At 42.4% G+C, this 18,230-nt stretch overlaps 1 protein-coding gene across 1 annotated transcript in view; it reads left to right on the top strand.

Annotated features, from left to right (window-relative positions):
- LOC140612560 (large ribosomal subunit protein bL21m-like) overlaps window positions 1-18,230 on the top strand; it is a 74,901-nt gene that overhangs the window by 31,548 nt on the left and 25,123 nt on the right. The window lies entirely within an intron of this gene.

Below are 18,230 nucleotides of genomic sequence, written 5' to 3'. Positions count from 1 at the left end.
GTAAACCCACAGTTTCTACAACTCCAGGTGAACCAATAGTAGTAGGAGAGCCGGAAGTCAAACCATCTGGTTGAGTCACTCCTGGGGTCAAATTTGCAATTTTAGACTGTGAATCTCCATATTCTATAACATGTGACTGTGCTGATGGAATTATCCCCATGAAATCCACAGCTTGTAATAGTGCCACTGGAGTTACTTTTGTGTAATCTGTAACTTGATGCAATGGAGTGGAGATCATTTCCAGGGATCTTGTGTTTTGACACACTGGTCCTGGAGGAATGTTCAATGGTTCTATGGCTTGATTTTGTGGCCTTGAGGTTATGTCCACGGATTCAGCAACTTTAAACTGTGGCCCTACAGTCATTTCCACAGTTTGCACAACTTCATGTCCTACCTGTGGACCTATCTCTCCTGGTGGCATGACTTCATGATCCAACGATGTGTTTATATCTCCAGACTCCATGGCTGGATACTGTGTTCTTGGGGTTATTCCCTCTGATTCTATGATATGTGAATGTGATTTTTTAATCATCCCGATAGAATCCATGACTTGAAGCAATGCTACAGGAGTTACCTTCACATTATCTGTGACGTGATTCGGTGATCTGGAGGTCATCTTTGATTTCATAACTTGATGCTGAGGACTTGATGTTACCTCCACTGATTCAGTGATTTGATATGATGGTTTTGTGCTTACACTCACTCTTTTCATCGTTTCCACTGGTTTCCCAACTTCATCTGGTGGCTGTGGGAACAAACCCACAGATTCTGTCACTTCTGAATGTGATTCTGGGATGATCCCCATTGAATCCATGACTTGAAGTAATGCCAATGGAGTTACCTTTATGCTATCTGTAACTTGATATGATAGCCTTGGGGCCAGCTCCACTTTAGTCACTTGGGTCTCATGCTGCTGCATCCTTTTTTCCGGAAAACCTATGACCCTCTGCTCTATACTAAGCTCTAGGATGTGTTTTGGCTTCTTCTGCAGGAAATTGGTTTCCCCTTGAACTATGTCAACTCCTAAACTTTTGGGAGGTGGAGTGCCCAGTGATGTAACTAAGGGCCTGGATTCAACGATTTGGGGGCCATCCCCCAGTTGTGACAGCTTACCTGGGATAAGTGACTGTGAAATTTTTGTTTCTGTTCTATTCAATCCAGATTCCACTCCAATATTCACATGGAGCTGGAATGATGGACAGTTTGGGGATTTATTGTTGATACTTTGTTCAGTGCTTTGATGGGTAGGCATAGATACCTGCATTTGAGGTTTCTCTGGTTCAGGGACTACTCCTCCTCGTGCCTCAGTTAAATAATGCAGCATTTCCCATGATTCCTTCACAGGCAGAGGAACTGTTTGTTCCTTCAAAGTACAAACCTTCCAAGCCATATGTCCTTCTAACTTCCACCTAGCCAAAGGAGAGAGCTGGAGTGGAGCCCGCCCTGAGAATCGTGGTCTTGCCTTGCAGATAGAACTTGACCCATGATCCAATGTCAAATGACTCTTGCTCCCTCTCCCATTCTTTGTTTGTTCTTGTTGACAGAGACCTGGGGATTCAAAAACAGAGCTTTGAGACCTTAATGGTGAAAGAGCTGCCAAATCCTCCAAAAGATTTGATTTCTCAAGCTGTGAGAGTTGAAAAGGGGGCAGGGATGTGCCTTGGTTCCTGAGCACAGAAGACTGGTTTTTGGGTAAAATGGGTAAACTAAGGCTCTGGAGTTGACAGGTTGTTCCTTCAGAAATGACAGAAAGGTGTGACAGGCTGGAGCTGTTGCATAATGATCCAGAGGAGATGCTGTGATCAGTAGAATGTTTTGCCTTCTTACAGCCACAACAGGGTAGAACAGGCTCCTGAGACACAAACACAGAGGAGGTGGAGGAAGAAATCATATCCGAAGATTCTTGCAAACATGAGTGCATAAGACTTGATCTAAGAAATAAAGAAAAATTCCATTTGCTTTGAAGCAGGAGAAGGTAGGAAAAGTAGGAAAAGGGAAAGATAGTGGCCATTTCAAATGTAAAATATTTTGACCTGAGGGAGTACAACAACAAAAGAGGTTGCTTTCCCCAACTTCAATTACTTTTTTTTTTTTTAATTTTTATTTATTTATGATAGTCACACAGAGAGAGGGAGAGAGGCAGAGACACAGGCAGAGGGAGAAGCAGGCTCCATGCACCGGGAGCCCGACGTGGGATTCGATCCTGGGTCTCCAGGATCGCGCCCCGGGCCAAAGGCAGGCGCCAAACCGCTGCGCCACCCAGGGATCCCTCCAACTTCAATTACTTATAGAAAGAATTCCTCTACCAGGAGGAAAGGGAGGCCATTGTCTCCACTGCAATCAGAAATGATTCATAAACCAGTTGTTCTTAAACCTTTGAACTCAGAATTTATCCCCACTATCAAAACTAACCAACCAACCAACTAACAATCTCTCTTTTCCCTCTCTCTTTCCCTCCCCTCCTTCCCTCTCTATAACCCTTCCTCCCTTCAGTCCCTTCCTTCCTCTCTCTTAAAAGTTCTACCAGCTTGGGGGTACCTGGCTGCCTCAGTCAGTATAGCATGGAATTTTTGATCTCGGGACTGTGAGTTTGCGCCTCACATTGGGGGTAGAGTTTACCTAAAAAAAAAAAATACCAAAAACTTTCATCACTTTCAACCCCCACCCAGAAACTACCTTCCCTGACCTTGTGCATTCCAGATGTTTGAAGATCTGTTGAAGACTTCTGTTCATTGACCAGAGTATATATTCCTGGGCCCATCCCACAGGGAGTCTTGAAAAGCTGGATACAACAGAGTGTGTCAGTGTAATTGAAGTGATATTAAAAGTACTAATAAGGAAACCAATAAGAAGAGTGGCTTAAGTTAGAAAGGAAACTACTATCAGTCAGAAAAGTAAAACAGTACTAGGTATCTTTCTCCTAATTTTACAGGGTTTATCAGTAGGGTAGGCTGAAGAAAGAAAGAATAAATAGTGACGATCAATTTTACTCACTTTGTCAGGTTAGCTTCAGAGCAACCCATTCTGAGATTTTCTTCCCACTGGGAAGCTGGGAGCAGAGGTAAAGAATCTGTTAGAATCATAATTATTGATACCACCTAGTTCAAGCCACTTGTTTTACAAAGAAGAGATCGAAGGTGAAATCATGTCCAGGATCATAAAGTTAAGTAGTGATAGAGCTCAGACGTAATGTAGGTCTAAGTTTTTATATTTTAAAATATACTGTGCCACCTTTACCATGTAGTGGATGTAAGTCATTGGAAACAGCTGGAACAATCATGGTAGTAGGGAGTTGGAGTAAGGGAAATAAATCTGTAATACATATTTTTTCCTTCAAAGGAGTCTATTCAGCGTCTATGGCAGGGGAAAAATGTATCGAAACTTCCCCCACTAAAGATCTCATCAAATTTCTTTCCTGATACTTTGAGTTTTGCATAAAAGGAAATTAGGAAAGAAAGCATGAGGAACAGAAGCATAGAAAGAACTATAAATCAGTTTACATCTCTTTGGAAGTTACCAGAAAGAATTCAGCATCTTTGCAGATGTTAGGAAGAATAGGCACATTTCTTTCACTTATACAATCTTTTTCAACCTACCTCCCTCTCCCTGTTATTAAAGTCTACAGTCTAAAAGCAGACCCACTGTTGATTTGTCATTAGCCTTGAGCTAAAGAATAAAGTATAAGATCTCTCTGACCTGTGAATTTCTGGATCTTTTTCAATTTATGCTGCCTTGAAGTCTAGAGGGGCACAAAAAGGAAAAAAATAAAACCAGAAAATGTTCTAGGTTAGAGAATTTATCAACAGCACATTTCGTCTTACAGATACAATTATTGATCCAGTTGGTAACCATAACCACAGCAACAATTACCACCCCATTCACTTATTCATAAATCATCTAATGAGCGCTTACTAACTTCTAGGCATTACGTTAGGTGCCAGGACTACAAAAGTTAATGAGATCCCTGTATTCTGGGAACTCCCATTACTGGGGAAAACAGAGGTCTAAACGCCTAAGTTACAATATCATGTGGTAACAGAAATATAAAGGTTAGGGAATAAAGAGGACAGTGGTTAACTGCCTGGGAAAAAAGGAAAAAATTACTCAAGAAATTGCCAATTGAACTGGAGTTTAAATTATCACCAGAAGATTTTTAGGTAAAGAGAGAGCATTCCAGCCAATGGGAACATCACCAAGAAGATTATAAAGTCATGATTTGTTGGGTGTACTTTTGCTAAGTAGTGAGAGATGAAACTAAAATATAGGTGGAAGCCAAGTTGTTCCAGGTCATTTTATTTATTTATTTATTTATTTATTTATTTATTTATTTATTTATTTATTTGACAGAGAAGAGATCACAAGCAGGGGGAGTGGCAAACAGAGGGATAGGGAGAAGCAGGTTCCCACTTGAGTGGAGAACCTATTCCATCCTAGAATCCTAAGATTATGACCTGAGCCAAAGGCAGACACTTAATCAACTGAGCCACCCAGGCACACCCCAGATCATTTTAAAGACAGAAGTGATATGTGTTGCCACTTCAAATAAAATAATTTTTATTTCTTCCTTTTGATTCAGGACATCAGTCTCTGAGAGTATATTAAAACAGTCTATACAATTTCATTCATGGTATTAGCAAATGTTTTAGCTAAGCAATCCGATGTTGGACAGAAGTGTTGAAAGTAAGATCTCCCAAGAACACTAAGGTGGTTTAACCTAAGAAAGTAAACCAATGTGATATACCACATTAATAACACAAAGAGAGCAGCACCTGGGTGGCTCAGTGGTTGAGTGTCTGCCTTTGGCTCAGGTTGTAGTCCCAGGGTCCTGGAATCGAGTCCCCCATCAGGCTCCCCATGAGGAGGCTGCTTCTCCCTCTACCTATGTCTCTGCCTCTCTGTGTGTGTCTCGAATGAATGAATGAATGAATGAATAAAACCTTTAAGAAATAACATGAAGAGGAAAAACCTGAACAATTATGTCAACTGATGGAGAAAAGGCATTGGCAAAATCCAACACTCACTCATGATTTATAAAAAATAGAAACACTCAACAAACTAGGGTTCGAAGGGATGTCCTCAATATAGTAAATAGTATTTATGAAAAACCCTCTGCTAATATCATTCTTCGCAGTGAAAGACTGAAAGCTTTGCCTTTAAGGGGGGGAACAGACAAGGATACTCACTTTCACTACTTTTCTTTAATATTGGACTAGAAACTTCAACCAGAGCAATTAGGTAAGAAAAATAAAAGCCATCTCAATTGGAAAGGAAAAAGTTAAACTATCTCCATGTCTATTCACAGATGACATAATCTTGTTGTCAGAAAATCCTAAGAATACACACACAAAATCCCAATTAGAGCTAATAAACGAATTTAGAGAAGTTGCAAAATACAGTAAATCAGTTGCATTTTTAAAAAGATTTTATTGGTTTATTTGTGAGAGACCCAGAAAGAGAGAGAAAGAGAGACAGGGGCAGAGACATAGGCAGAGGGAGAAGCAGACCCCCACAAGGAGACTGAGGTGGGACTTTACCCTGGACCCCGGATCACCCCCTGAGCTGAAGGCAGACGCTCAACCGCTGAGTCACAAAGGCGTCCCTGACATGTTGTTTTTAACTTGCTTTAACTTCAGAGAACAAACTGATAGTTACCAGAGGGGAGGTGGGTGGGGGATGGGTAAAAACAGGGGATTAAGAGTACACTTATCTTGACAAGCACCGAGTAATGTACAGAATTGCTGAATTACTATATTGTAAACCTGAAACTTATATAACACTGTATGTTAACCATACTGGAATTAAAATTTTTAAGTAATAAAATAAAATTTTCTGTTCTGAAGAAAGAAAGTGGTCTGTAGCCTAACAGCAGTAACAGAACCTGGGAACTTGTTAGAAAGGCAGACTCTCCAGCAGCCCCGGGGGTGCTCAGGGGTCTAGTGCCGCCTTCAGCCCAGGGCGTGATCCTAGAGTCCGGGTATCCAGTGCAGGGATGGAGTGCTGGGATCAAGTCCCACATTGGACTCCCTGCATGGAGCCTGCTTCTCCCTCTGCCTGTGTCTCTGCCTATTCTGTCTGTCTGTCTGTCTGTCTCTCATGAATAAATAAATAAAACCTTCAATAAAAATAAAAGAATCACAGGGTTAACCAACTGAGCCACCCAGGCACCCTCTGCCATTTTCCTTTTTTTTATATAAATTTATTTTTTATTGGTGTTCAATTTGCCAACATATAGAATAACACCCAGTGCTCATCCCATCAAGTGCCCCCCTCAGTGCCCGTCACCCCCACCCCCCGCCCACCTCCCCTTCCACCACCCCTAGTTCGTTCCCAAGAGTTAGGAGTCTCTCATGTTCTGTCTCCTTTTCAGATATTTCCCACTCGTTTTTTCTCCTTTCCCCTTTATTCCCTTTCACTATTTTTTATAGTCCCCAAATGAATGAGACCATATAATGTTTGTCCTTCTCCGATTGACTCATTTCACTCAGCATAATACTCTCCAGTTCCATCCACGTCGAAGCAAATGGTGGGTGTCTGTCGTTTCTAATGGCTGAGGAATATTCCATTGTATACATAAACCACATCTTCTTTATCCATTCATCTTTCGATGGACATCGAGGCTCCTTCCACAGTTTGGCTATTGTGGACATTGCTGCTAGAAACATCGGGGTGGGGGATCCCTGGGTGGCTCAGCGGTTTAGCGCCTGCCTTCCGCTCGGGGCGTGATCCTGGAAACCCGGGATTGGGTCACATGTCGGGCTCCCTGCATGAAGCCTGATTCTCCCTCTGCCTGTGTCTCTGCCTCTTTCTCTCTGTGTGTCTCTCATGAATAAATAAATAAAATCTTAAAAAAAAATCGGGGTGCAGGTGTCCCGGCGTTTCATTGCATCTGTATCTTTGGGGAAAATCCCCAGCAGTGCAATTGCTGGGTCGTAGGGCAGATCTATTTTTAACTCTTTGAGGAACCTCCACACAGTTTTCCAGAGTGGCTGTAGCAGTTCACCTTCCCACCAACAGTGCAGGAGGGTTCCCCTCTCTCCACATCCTCTCCAACATTTGTGGTTTCCTGCCTTGTTAATTTTCCCCATTCTCACCCCTCTGCCATCTTTCAATTGCATATGGGAATAATATTTATGAGAAGCATTCAGCCTGGCATTCAAAGCCCTCTACAATGTCATCTCTACCAATTTTCTAAAATTTTCTCTCATTGGGCTCCCTATTCTACGCTCCATCCTCATAGGTGTCCTCTCTACAAACACATCCAACACTCTTCAACTTCCCATGCTTTTTCTCAATCCATTCCCTACATCAGGAAAGTCTTCACTACTCTCTTCCATCCACACTATCCACCTTCAAAGCCCTACCCTTCCTCTGAAGCATAATTCAAACCCGAGCTTTCCAGAGGCATTTTATAGATCTCCCTGCTTCGAAACACTCCACCTCCAACGTCTGCAGCAATATTTATACTTCTGTTAACTCATCACGTTCTCTTTCCTTGGATTATATATACAGACCCATTTGATCATCTCCCCCAGTTCACTTTGAGCTCCTAAAAGGTGGGAGATGGTGTTTTATTTTTCTTCAATGTCTAGTATGCTACCACATATAATAGGTGCTCGAGGTTTGTTGAAACAAACTGAAAGGAACAGGATCAAGCATGACTTGTACTTATCGAAAAGACATGCATAGGAACGATCTCAACTCCCCTCTTTCCCCAGCCAGTTCCTCTCATGGCCCAAGATGTGGGAGTTGCCATGGCTTCGGGGGCAGAGACAGGGAGCAGTGAATTTCAAGGGAGGGTTGCATTACATACCTTGGAGTCTGTCTTGGTTGCCACCTGCTTCCTGCTCTGTTTCCCAGAAAAGAGTATCCAAAGTCCCCATGCAAGGAAACCAAATAATAGTAGAAGGCTGACATATGGTGGAGGCGGCATGGCCAGCCCCCAAATCAGTGCCATTATTCAACCCAATGCTCCTCTCAACCCAATGCTCCTCTCAGCTCCTCTCCCTCAAGGCTGTGTGTGACCCCATATGACGTCACAATGGAAATTTCAAGGTAAACCTGACAGGGCCCAGCCAATGTCCGAGCTGCTGGCCTCTCTCCTCTGAGCCATACCCATCTGCTGCCCTTTTCTGCACCTGCTCACGGGTTCTGTCCTGACAATCAATGTTCAAGGAAGCCTCCTTTACAATTCTACTAGGATTTGGCTGGACAACTTGTCATAAAGTAGAGAATATGGAGTCAAATTTCAAAGGCTCCAAGTCACCTCTCTTGCACTAAAGCATCTTCTCTGGAACCAGTCATTCCATAGAGGTTCAGGTATGGTGTCATATGTTCCCAAATCACAAATTAGAATACAGAGTCAAATACATTTAAGAAAGCTTGGATATCTTAAGTAAACACTCTCAGAAAAATGTGATACATATAATTTCCTACTCCAAGGCTTAACCCATTTCTTAGTTGCTATAGCACTGAAACAGAGAAGAGATGTCACGTAGGGAAATTAAATAATCTCAGAGGATCACTCTACTCCAGAATCCAGGGTCTCATTTTCTAGAACATTTATTATATCATTACACCCAGAGCTACCTGGATTTTCTATGCTAATTCACTGTAAACAAAATTTACAAGGAATCGACCTATGCTATAATAAAGATAAATAAAACTGGCCAGGGTATTTTTTCTTATGCCAATGTTAATCTGGAAAATCAATTCAATTAAATAACTGTTGAATAGCAGGCACTGTTTTTGAAAAAGACAATTATGGTTCTCACTTTATACAATTTTCAGTCTATTGGTGCAGCCAAAGTAATATTCTCAGAAAGCCCATCAACAAGGAAATGGCTAAATAACATATGGTATGTCCAAATTATGAAATACTTTGCAGTCACTATAAAGATAATTATAAAGAGCCATACTTGTCAGGCTGAGCACACATTATGTGGCAATACTACTATATGCCAGCCTGGAGAGCTGAGGTTAGGGCCGGAGGTACAGTTTTGGTTCTTAGAATACATTTGCACGGTTTGACAAGGACTTTTTAAAAAAGATTTTATTTTTTTAAGGATTTTATTCATTTATTAATAGAGACAGAGAGAGAGAGAGAGGCAGAGACACAGGCAGAGGGAGAAGCAGGCTCCATGCAGGAAGCTCGACGCGGGACTCGATTCCGGGTCTCCAGGACCACGCCCTGGACCGAAGGCGGCGCTAAACCACTGAGCCACCCGGGCTCCCCAAAGATTTTATTTATTAATTTATTTATTTGAGAAAGAGAGAAAGAGAGAGATCAAAAGCGGTGGAGGGGGGAGTGGCAGAGGGAGAGGGAAAAGCAGGCTCCTCACTAAGCAGGGAGCCCAATGCAGGGCTCTATCCCAGGACCCCAGGATCATGACCTGAGCCAAAGGTAGACACTGAAGCCACCCAGGCACCCCACTTTTTTCTATGCGTATATAAAAATATATATTCTTAGTGTCTTGAATATTTACTCACCATTATGCTTGAGCCATCTATGCTCTTTGGTACACCTAGGATTCATTTTTATTATTTCATTACACTGCATAACTACTGCATAACTTATTTTCCAATTACGATATTGACGGACATTTGGCTTGTTTTCCATGTCTGGCTATTATAAACAGTGCTGTTAAAAACATCCTTGTCCATGTATCTTGCTGGATATATATTCCTAGTTCTTTCCGGTAGCGGTTCTCAAGCTTTAATATACACCAAAATCACCAGGAGGGTTTGTTAAAACACAGACTGCTGGGCTCTCCCGCTAGTATTGCTGATTGAGTAAGTTTGGAGTGGATCTTAGGAATTTGGCATTTCTAAGGAGTTTCCAGGTGCTGCTGATGCTGCTGTTCGACCAAGGACGGCACATTAAGAATCCCTGCTCTAGGGCAGCCCCTGTGGCTCAGCGGTTTAGCACCGCCTACAGCCCAGGGCGTGATCCTTGGAGACCCGGGATCGGTGAATGGCAATTCTTCCTGCCTCTTTTTCACACCAACGTGTGGTATTGTCAGGCTGTTTCATTTTAGCCAACCGGGTATATGTGGTAACGGTATTCCATTGCTTCACTTAAATTTCTCTGGTTACTAATAATTACTAACTTGTGAACACACTTTCATGAGTTAATTGGGCATTTTGTTTTTAAACATAATACTGTATTCTAGCTGCTAATATTTTGTTTAGGATTTTTGTTACCTATTTTCATGAGTGAGGCCATCCTATAATTTTTCTCTCTTGTTCTGTCTTTGTCAGGCTTTTGTTATGAGGGTTGTGCTAGACTCCTGAGTTGGGGAATGTTTTTTTGTCTTTTTCTGTAATGCCCTGAAAAAGTTTGCATCAGACTGGAACTACTTGATCCTTCAACATTTGCTATAATTTGTTGGCAAAGCCATACAGGCCTGGAGGTTTCTTTGAGTGAAGTTTTTTTTTTTTTTAAGATTTATTTATTTATTCATTCAGAGAGAGCAAGAGAGAGGCAGAGACACAGGCAGAGGGAGAAGCAGGCTCCACGCAGGGAGGCCGACGTGGGACTCGATCCCGGTCTCCAGGATCACATCCCGGGCTGCAGGCGGCGCCAAACCGCTGCGCCACCGGGGCTGCCCTTTGAGTGAAGATTTTTGACTAAAGATTTCATTTCCTTGCAGGTTACAATGCTATTGAGAATGTGTAAATTTTTTGAATCATCTTTGGTGTGTTATATTTTTTAGTGATTTTTCTTTTTTTTAAGATTTGTTTATTTATAAAGACACACAGAGAGAGAGAGAGGCAGAGAGACATAGGCAGAGGGAGAAGCAGGCTCCCTGCAAGAAGCCTGATGCAGAACTCCATCCCAGATCCCAGGATCAGGACCTGAGCACAAGGCAGAAGCTCAACCACTCACTGATCCACCCAGGCGTCCCTCTAGTAAGCTTTCTATTTAATCTACACTTTCAAATGTATTGACATAAAGTTATTCAAGCGCAGTTGTCTCCTTTTTCTTTTTTTTTTTTAATTTATTTTTTTATTGGTGTTCAATTTACTAACATACAGAATAACACCCAGTGCCCGTCACCCATTCACTCCCACCCCCCGCCCTCCTCCCCTTCTACCACCCCTAGTTCGTTTCCCAGAGTTAGCAGTCTTTACGTTCTGTCTCCCTTTCTGATATTTCCCACACATTTCTTCTCCCTTCCCTTATTTTCCCTTTCACTATTATTTATATTCCCCAAATGAATGAGAACATATAATGTTTGTCCTTCTCCGACTGACTTACTTCACTCAGCATAATACCCTCCAGTTCCATCCACGTTGAAGCAAATGGTGGGTATTTGTCATTTCTAATAGCTGAGTAATATTCCATTGTATACATAAACCACATCTTCTTTATCCATTCATCTTTCGTTGGACACCGAGGCTCCTTCCACAGTTTGGCTATCGTGGCCATTGCTGCTAGAAACATCGGGGTGCAGGTGTCCCGGCGTTTCATTGCATTTGTATCTTTGGGGTAAATCCCCAACAGTGCAATTGCTGGGTCGTAGGGCAGGTCTATTTTTAACTGTTTGAGGAACCTCCACACAGTTTTCCAGAGTGGCTGCACCAGTTCACATTCCCACCAACAGTGTAAGAGGGTTCCCTTTTCTCCGCATCCTCTCCAACATTTGTTGTTTCCTGCCTTGTTAATTTTCCCCATTCTCACTGGTGTGAGGTGGTATCTCATTGTAGTTTTGATTTGTATTTCCCTGATGGCAAGTGATGCAGAGCATTGTCTCATATGCATGTTGGCCATGTCTATGTCTTCCTCTGTGAGATTTCTGTTCATGTCTTTTGCCCATTTCATGATTGGATTGTTTGTTTCTTTGGTGTTGAGTTTAATAAGTTCTTTATAGATCTTGGAAACTAGCCCTTTATCTGATAATGTCATTTGCAAATATATTCTCCCATTCTGTAGGTTGTCTTTGAGTTTTGTTGACTGTATCCTTTGCTGTGCAAAAGCTTCTTATCTTGATGAAGTCCCAATAGTTCATTTTTGCTTTTGTTTCTTTTGCCTTCGTGGATGTATCTTGCAAGAAGTTACTATGGCCGAGTTCAAAAAGGGTGTTGCCTGTGTTCTTCTCTAGGATTTTGATGGAATCTTGTCTCACATTTAGATCTTTCATCCATTTTGAGTTTATCTTTGTGTCTGGTGAAAGAGAGTGGTCTAGTTTCATTCTTCTGCATGTGGATGTCCAATTTTCCCAGCACCATTTATTGAAGAGACTGTCTTTCTTCCAATGGATAGTCTTTCCTCCTTTATCGAATATTAGTTGCCCATAAAGTTCCGGGTCCACTTCTGGATTCTCTATTCTGTTCCACTGATCTATGTGTCTGTTTTTGTGCCAGTACCACACTGTCTTGATGACCACAGCTTTGTAGTACAACCTGAAATCTGGCATTGTGATGCCCCCAGATATGGTTTTCTTTTTTATTTTATTTTATTTATTTTTTTTTTAAATTTTTATTTATTTATGATAGTCACAGAGAGAGAGAGAGAGGCAGAGACACAGGCAGAGGGAGAAGCAGGCTCCATGCGCCGGGAGCCTGACGTGGGATTCGATCCCGGGTCTCCAGGATCGCGCCCTGGGCCAAAGGCAGGCGCCAAACCGCTGCGCCACACAGGGATCCCTGGTTTTCTTTTTTAAAATTCCCCTGGCTATTCGGGGTCTTTTCTGATTCCACACAAATCTTAAAATAATTTGTTCTAACTCTCTGAAGAAAGTCCATGGTATTTTGATAGGGATTGCATTAAACGTATATATTGCCTTGGGTAACATTGACATTTTCACAATATTAATTCTGCCAATCCATGAGCATGGAATATTTTTCCATCTCTTTGTGTCTTCCTCAATTTCTTTCAGAAGTGTTCTATAGTTTTGAGGGTATAGATCCTTTACATCTTTGGTGAGGTTTATTCCTAGGTATCTTATGCTTTTGGGTGCAATTGTAAATGGGATTGACTCCTTAATTTCTCTTTCTTCAGTCTCATTGTTAGTGTATAGAAATGCCACTGACTTCTGGGCATTGATTTTGTATCCTGCCACGCTACCGAATTGCTGTATGAGTTCTAGCAATCTTGGGGTGGAGACTTTTGGGTTTTCTATGTAGAGTATCATGTCATCGGCGAAGAGGGAGAGTTTGACTTCTTCTTTGCCAATTTGAATGCCTTTAATGTCTTTTTGTTGTCTGATTGCTGAGGCTAGGACTTCCAGTACTATGTTGAACAGCAGTGGTGAGAGTGGACATCCCTGTCTTGTTCCTGATCTTAGGGGAAAGGCTCCTAGTGCTTCCCCATTGAGAATGATATTTGCTGTGGGCTTTTCATAGATGGCTTTTTAGATGTTGAGGAATGTTCCCTCTATCCCTACACTCTGAAGAGTTTTGATCAGGAATGGATGCTGTATTTTGTCAAATGCTTTCTCTGCATCCAATGAGAGGATCATATGGTTCTTGGTTTTTCTCTTGCTGATATGATGAATCACATTGATTGTTTTACGGGTGTTGAACCAGCCTTGTGTCCCAGGGATAAATCCTACTTGGTCATGGTGAATAATTTTCTTAATGTACTGTTGGATCCTATTGGCCAGTATCTTGTTGAGAATTTTTGCATCCATGTTCATCAGGGATATTGGTCTGTAATTCTCCTTTTTGGCGGGGTCTTTGTCTGGCTTTGGAATTAAGGTGATGCTGGCTTCATAGAACGAATTTGGAAGTACTCCATCTCTTTCTATCTTTCCAAACAGCTTTAGGAGAATAGGTATGGTTTCTTCTTTAAACGTTTGATAAAATTCCCCTGGGAAGCCATCTGGCCCTGGACTCTTGTGTCTTGGGAGGTTTTTGATGACTGCTTCAATTTCCTCCCTGGTTATTGGCCTGTTCAGGTTTTCTATTTTTTCCTGTTCCAGTTTTGGTAGTTGTGGCTTTCCAGGAATGCGTCCATTTCTTCTAGATTGCCTAATTTATTGGCGTATAGCTGTTCATAATATGTTTTTAAAATTGTTTGTATTTCCTTGGTGTTGGTAGTGATCTCTCCTTTCTCATTCATGATTTTATTAATTTGAGTCTTCTCTCTCTTTTTAATAAGGCTGGCTAATGGTTTATCTATCTTATTAATTCTTTCAAAGAACCAACTCCTGGTTCTGTTGATCTGTTCCACAGTTCTTCTGGTCTCGATTTCGTTGAGTTCTGCTCGAATCTTTATTGACTTTTTGTTTTTTAATTTTTTTTTATTTATTTATTTATGATAGTCACACAGAGAGAAAGAGAGAGAGGCAGAGACACAGGCAGAGGGAGAAGCAGGCTCCATGCACCGGGAGCCCGATGTGGGATTCGATCCCGGGTCTCCAGGATCGCGCCCTGGGCCAAAGGCAGGCGCCAAACCGCTGCGCCACCCAGGGATCCCAAGTTCTGCTCGAATCTTTATTAACTCCCTTCTTCTCTTGGGTGTAGGATCTATTTGCTGTTTTTTCTGTAGCTCCTTTATGTGTAAGGTGAGCTTTTGTATTTGAGTTCTTTCCAGTTTTTGAATGGATGCTTGTATTGCGATGTATTTCCCCCTTAGGACTGCTTTTGCTGCATCCCAAAGATTTTGAACGGTTGTATCTTCATTCTCATTAGTTTCCATGAATCTTTTTAATTCTTCCTTAATTTCCTGGTTGACCCTTTTATCTTTTAGCAGGATGGTCCTTAACCTCCATGTGTTTGAGGTCCTTCCAAACTTCTTGTTGTGATTTAGTTCTAATTTCAAGGCATTATGGTCCGAGAATATGCAGGGGACGATCCCAATCTTTTGGTATCGGTTCAGACCCGATTTGTGACCCAATATGTGGTCTATTCTGGAGAAAGTTCCATGTGCGCTTGAGAAGAATGTGTATTCAGTTGAGTTTGGATGTAAAGTTCTGTAGATATCTGTGAAATCCATCTGGTCCAGTGTATCATTTAAAGCTCTTGTTTCTTTGGAGATGTTGTGCTTAGAAGACCTATCGAGTATAGAAAGAGCTAGATTGAAGTCACCAAGTATAAGTGTATTATTATCTAAGTATTTCTTCACTTTGGTTAATAATTGATTGATATATTTGGCAGCTCCCACATTCGGAGCATATATATTGAGGATTGTTAAGTCCTCTTGTTGAATAGATCCTTTAAGTATGATATAGTGTCCCTCTTCATCTCTCACTACAGTCTTTGGGGTAAATTTTAGTTTATCTGATATAAGGATGGCTACCCCTGCTTTCTTTTGAGGACCATTCGAATGGTAAATGGTTCTCCAACCTTTTATTTTCAGGCTGTAGGTGTCCTTCTGTCTAAAATGAGTCTCTTGTAGACAGCAAATAGATGGGTCCTGCTTTTTTATCCAGTCTGAAACCCTGCGCCTTTTGATGGGGTCATTAAGCCCGTTCACATTCAGAGTTACTATTGAGAGATATGAGTTTAGTGCCATCATGATATCTATTCAGTCTTTGTTTTTGTGGACTGTTCCACTGAACTTCTTCTTAAAGGGGAATTTTAAGAGTCCCCCTTAAAATTTCTTGCAGAGCTGGTTTGGAGGTCACATATTCTTTTAGTTGCTGCCTGTCTTGGAAGCTCTTTATCTCTCCTTCCATTTTGAATGAGAGCCTTGCTGGATAAAGTATTCTTGGTTGCATGTTCTTCTCATTTAGGACCCTGAATATATCCTGCCAGCCCTTTCTGGCCTGCCAGGTCTCTGTGGAGAGGTCTGCTGTTACCCTAATACTCCTCCCCATAAAAGTCAGGGATTTCTTGTCTCTTGCTGCTTTAAGGATCTTCTCCTTATCTTTGGAATTTGCAAGCTTCACAATTAAATGTCGAGGTGTTGAACGGTTTTTATTGATTTTTAGGGGGGGATCTCTCTATTTCCTGGATCTGAATGCCTGTTTCCCTTCCCAGATTAGGAAAGTTTTCAGCTAGAATTTGTTCAAATACATATTCTGGCCCTCTGGCCCTTTCGGCGCCCTCGGGAACCCCAATTAAACGTAGGTTTTTCTTCCTCAGGTTGTCGTTTATTTCCCTTAATCTATCTTCATGGTCTTTTAATTGTTTGTCTCTTTTTTCCTTAGTTGCCCTCTTTGCTATCAACTTGTTTTCTATGTCACTCACTCGTTCTTCCACCTCGTTAACCCTCGTCGTTAGGACTTCTAGTTTGGATTGCATCTCATTCAATTGATTTTTAATTTCTGCCTGATTAGCTCTAAATTCTGCAGTCATGAAGTCTCTTGAGTCCTTTATACTTTTTTCTAGAGCCACCAGTAGCTGTATAATAGTGCTTCTGAATTGGCTTTCTGACATAGAATTGTAATCCAGATTTTGTAACTCTGTGGGAGAGAGGACTGTTTCTGATTCTTTCTTTTGAGGTGAGGTTTTCCTTCTAGTCATTTTGCTCAGTGCAGAGTGGCCAAAAGCAAATTGTATTGGGAAAAAGAGAAAAAGAGAGGAGAGAAAGAAGGAAAGAAAAGAGAAAGAGAAAAAAAAAGGGAAGAAAAAGAAAAAAAAACGAAAAAAAAAAAGAAGAAAAAGAGAAAGAAAAAAGGAGAAAAAAAGGGGGTGGGGGAAGGAAACAAATCAAAAAGCAAAACAAAAAAAGAAAAAAAAAAAGAACCACAGGGGAGTATCTTCTGATTCTGTGTTTTTTAAGTCCTTGGCTTCTCCTGGAAGTTGTCCGTCTAGCTGATCTTCTGGGGGAGGGGCCTGCTGTGCTGATTTTCAGGTGTTAGCAGTTGGGGGAGCTGCTGTGCCCCTGCCTGGGGCAGGGCTCAGTGGGGGTTGTTTACCCCGTGAGGCCGCAGGAGGAACAGCCCCAGTGGCGGGGCAGCTCTGGAAACCTGGATTCAGCTCCGGCAGGAACTCCCCGGGGCGGGGCCGCTGCTCTGCTCAGCTGCTCTGCTCCGCGGCCCCCTCCGCGGAGCCGCCGCCCGAGCCCGTCCGAGCTGCTCCTGGAACCGCCCAGCGCCCTCTGCACGGAGCCTCTTCCTCTGCCCGAGCCCCTCCGAGCTGCTCCCGGGGCCGCGCAGCCCCCTCCGCGGAGCCGCCGCCCGAGCCCCTTCAGCTGCTCCGGGTCCCGCCGGGTCCCGCCGTGCGCGCTGCAGCCCTTAGGGAGCTCGGCGCACTCTTCTGGGCGCGCAGTTGCTCTGTTCCTGTCCCCGGGAGCCCGAGGGCACCCCCGCCCTCCTGGGTCCTGCTCCACCTCCCCGCGAACCCCTTTCCCCCGGGAAGGTCGGTGCAGCTCCTGCGTCTCCGGGACGGGGCTCTCCGTCCTGGGGACACTCGCCCCGGCCTCAGCCCGGCTCCTCGCGGGCCCCTCCCCCTTGGAGGCCTTTGTTCCTTTATTTCTTCCCCCCCCCCCCCCCCCCCCCCCCCCGTCTTCCTACCTTGATAGATGCGCGAACTCTTCTCACTGTAGCATTCCAGCTGGTCTCTCTTTAAATCTCAGGCCGAATTCATAGATTTTCAGGATAATTTGAAGGTTTTCTAGGTAGTTTGGTGGAGACAGGTGATTTGGGGACCCTACTCTTCCGCCATCTTGCTCCTCCCCAGTTCTGTCTCCTTGGTTTTATATTGGTTATTTGTGTCTTCTTGCTAAAGATATGTCAGTCTTAATTCTTTCAAAGGACCAATTTTCTGTATGTTTGCTTTCTACTTCAAGAATTTCTCTCTTTGTCTTTATTATTGCCTCACTTCTACTTTCGTTTTTGCCCCAGTTTTATTGGGACAGTTCTACTTCCTTTGGATTTATCTTGCTGTTTCGTTCCCCTAATTTCTTGAGATAAATGCCTAGATCATTCACTTTTAATCCCTTTTCCCTAACATATGCATTTGAGAGTATAAATTTTCTCCTAAGTACTACTTTAGCTTCATTCCACAAGTTATGATATGTAAAAATTTTATCATTCTCTTTCAACTGTTTTCTAATTTCCGTGATGATTTCTCCTTTAATCCATGGGTTAAATCCATGGTAGTTCATTTTAAGTTTCTAAGCACAGGGGGATTTTCTAGTTATCTAACAAAGTTGCACTGTGGCCAGAATGTAGACTTTAATTTCACTCCCTTGAAATATTCTAAGACTTTATTCCCACTTCATGGTCAGTTAAAAAAATTATTTGCTTAAAAATACAATGTATTCGGCAGGTGTTAAAAATAGTCTCTTCAAGGACACCTCAGTCGGTTAAGCACTGGAATCTTGATTTCTGCTCAGGTCA

The sequence above is a fragment of the Canis lupus genome, chromosome 21 (genome assembly GCF_048164855.1).
Source record: "Canis lupus baileyi chromosome 21, mCanLup2.hap1, whole genome shotgun sequence".
Lineage (NCBI taxonomy): Eukaryota > Metazoa > Chordata > Mammalia > Carnivora > Canidae > Canis > Canis lupus.
The sequence above is the reverse complement of the archived record's forward strand: the minus strand, read 5'-3'. Positions and strand labels throughout refer to the sequence as shown.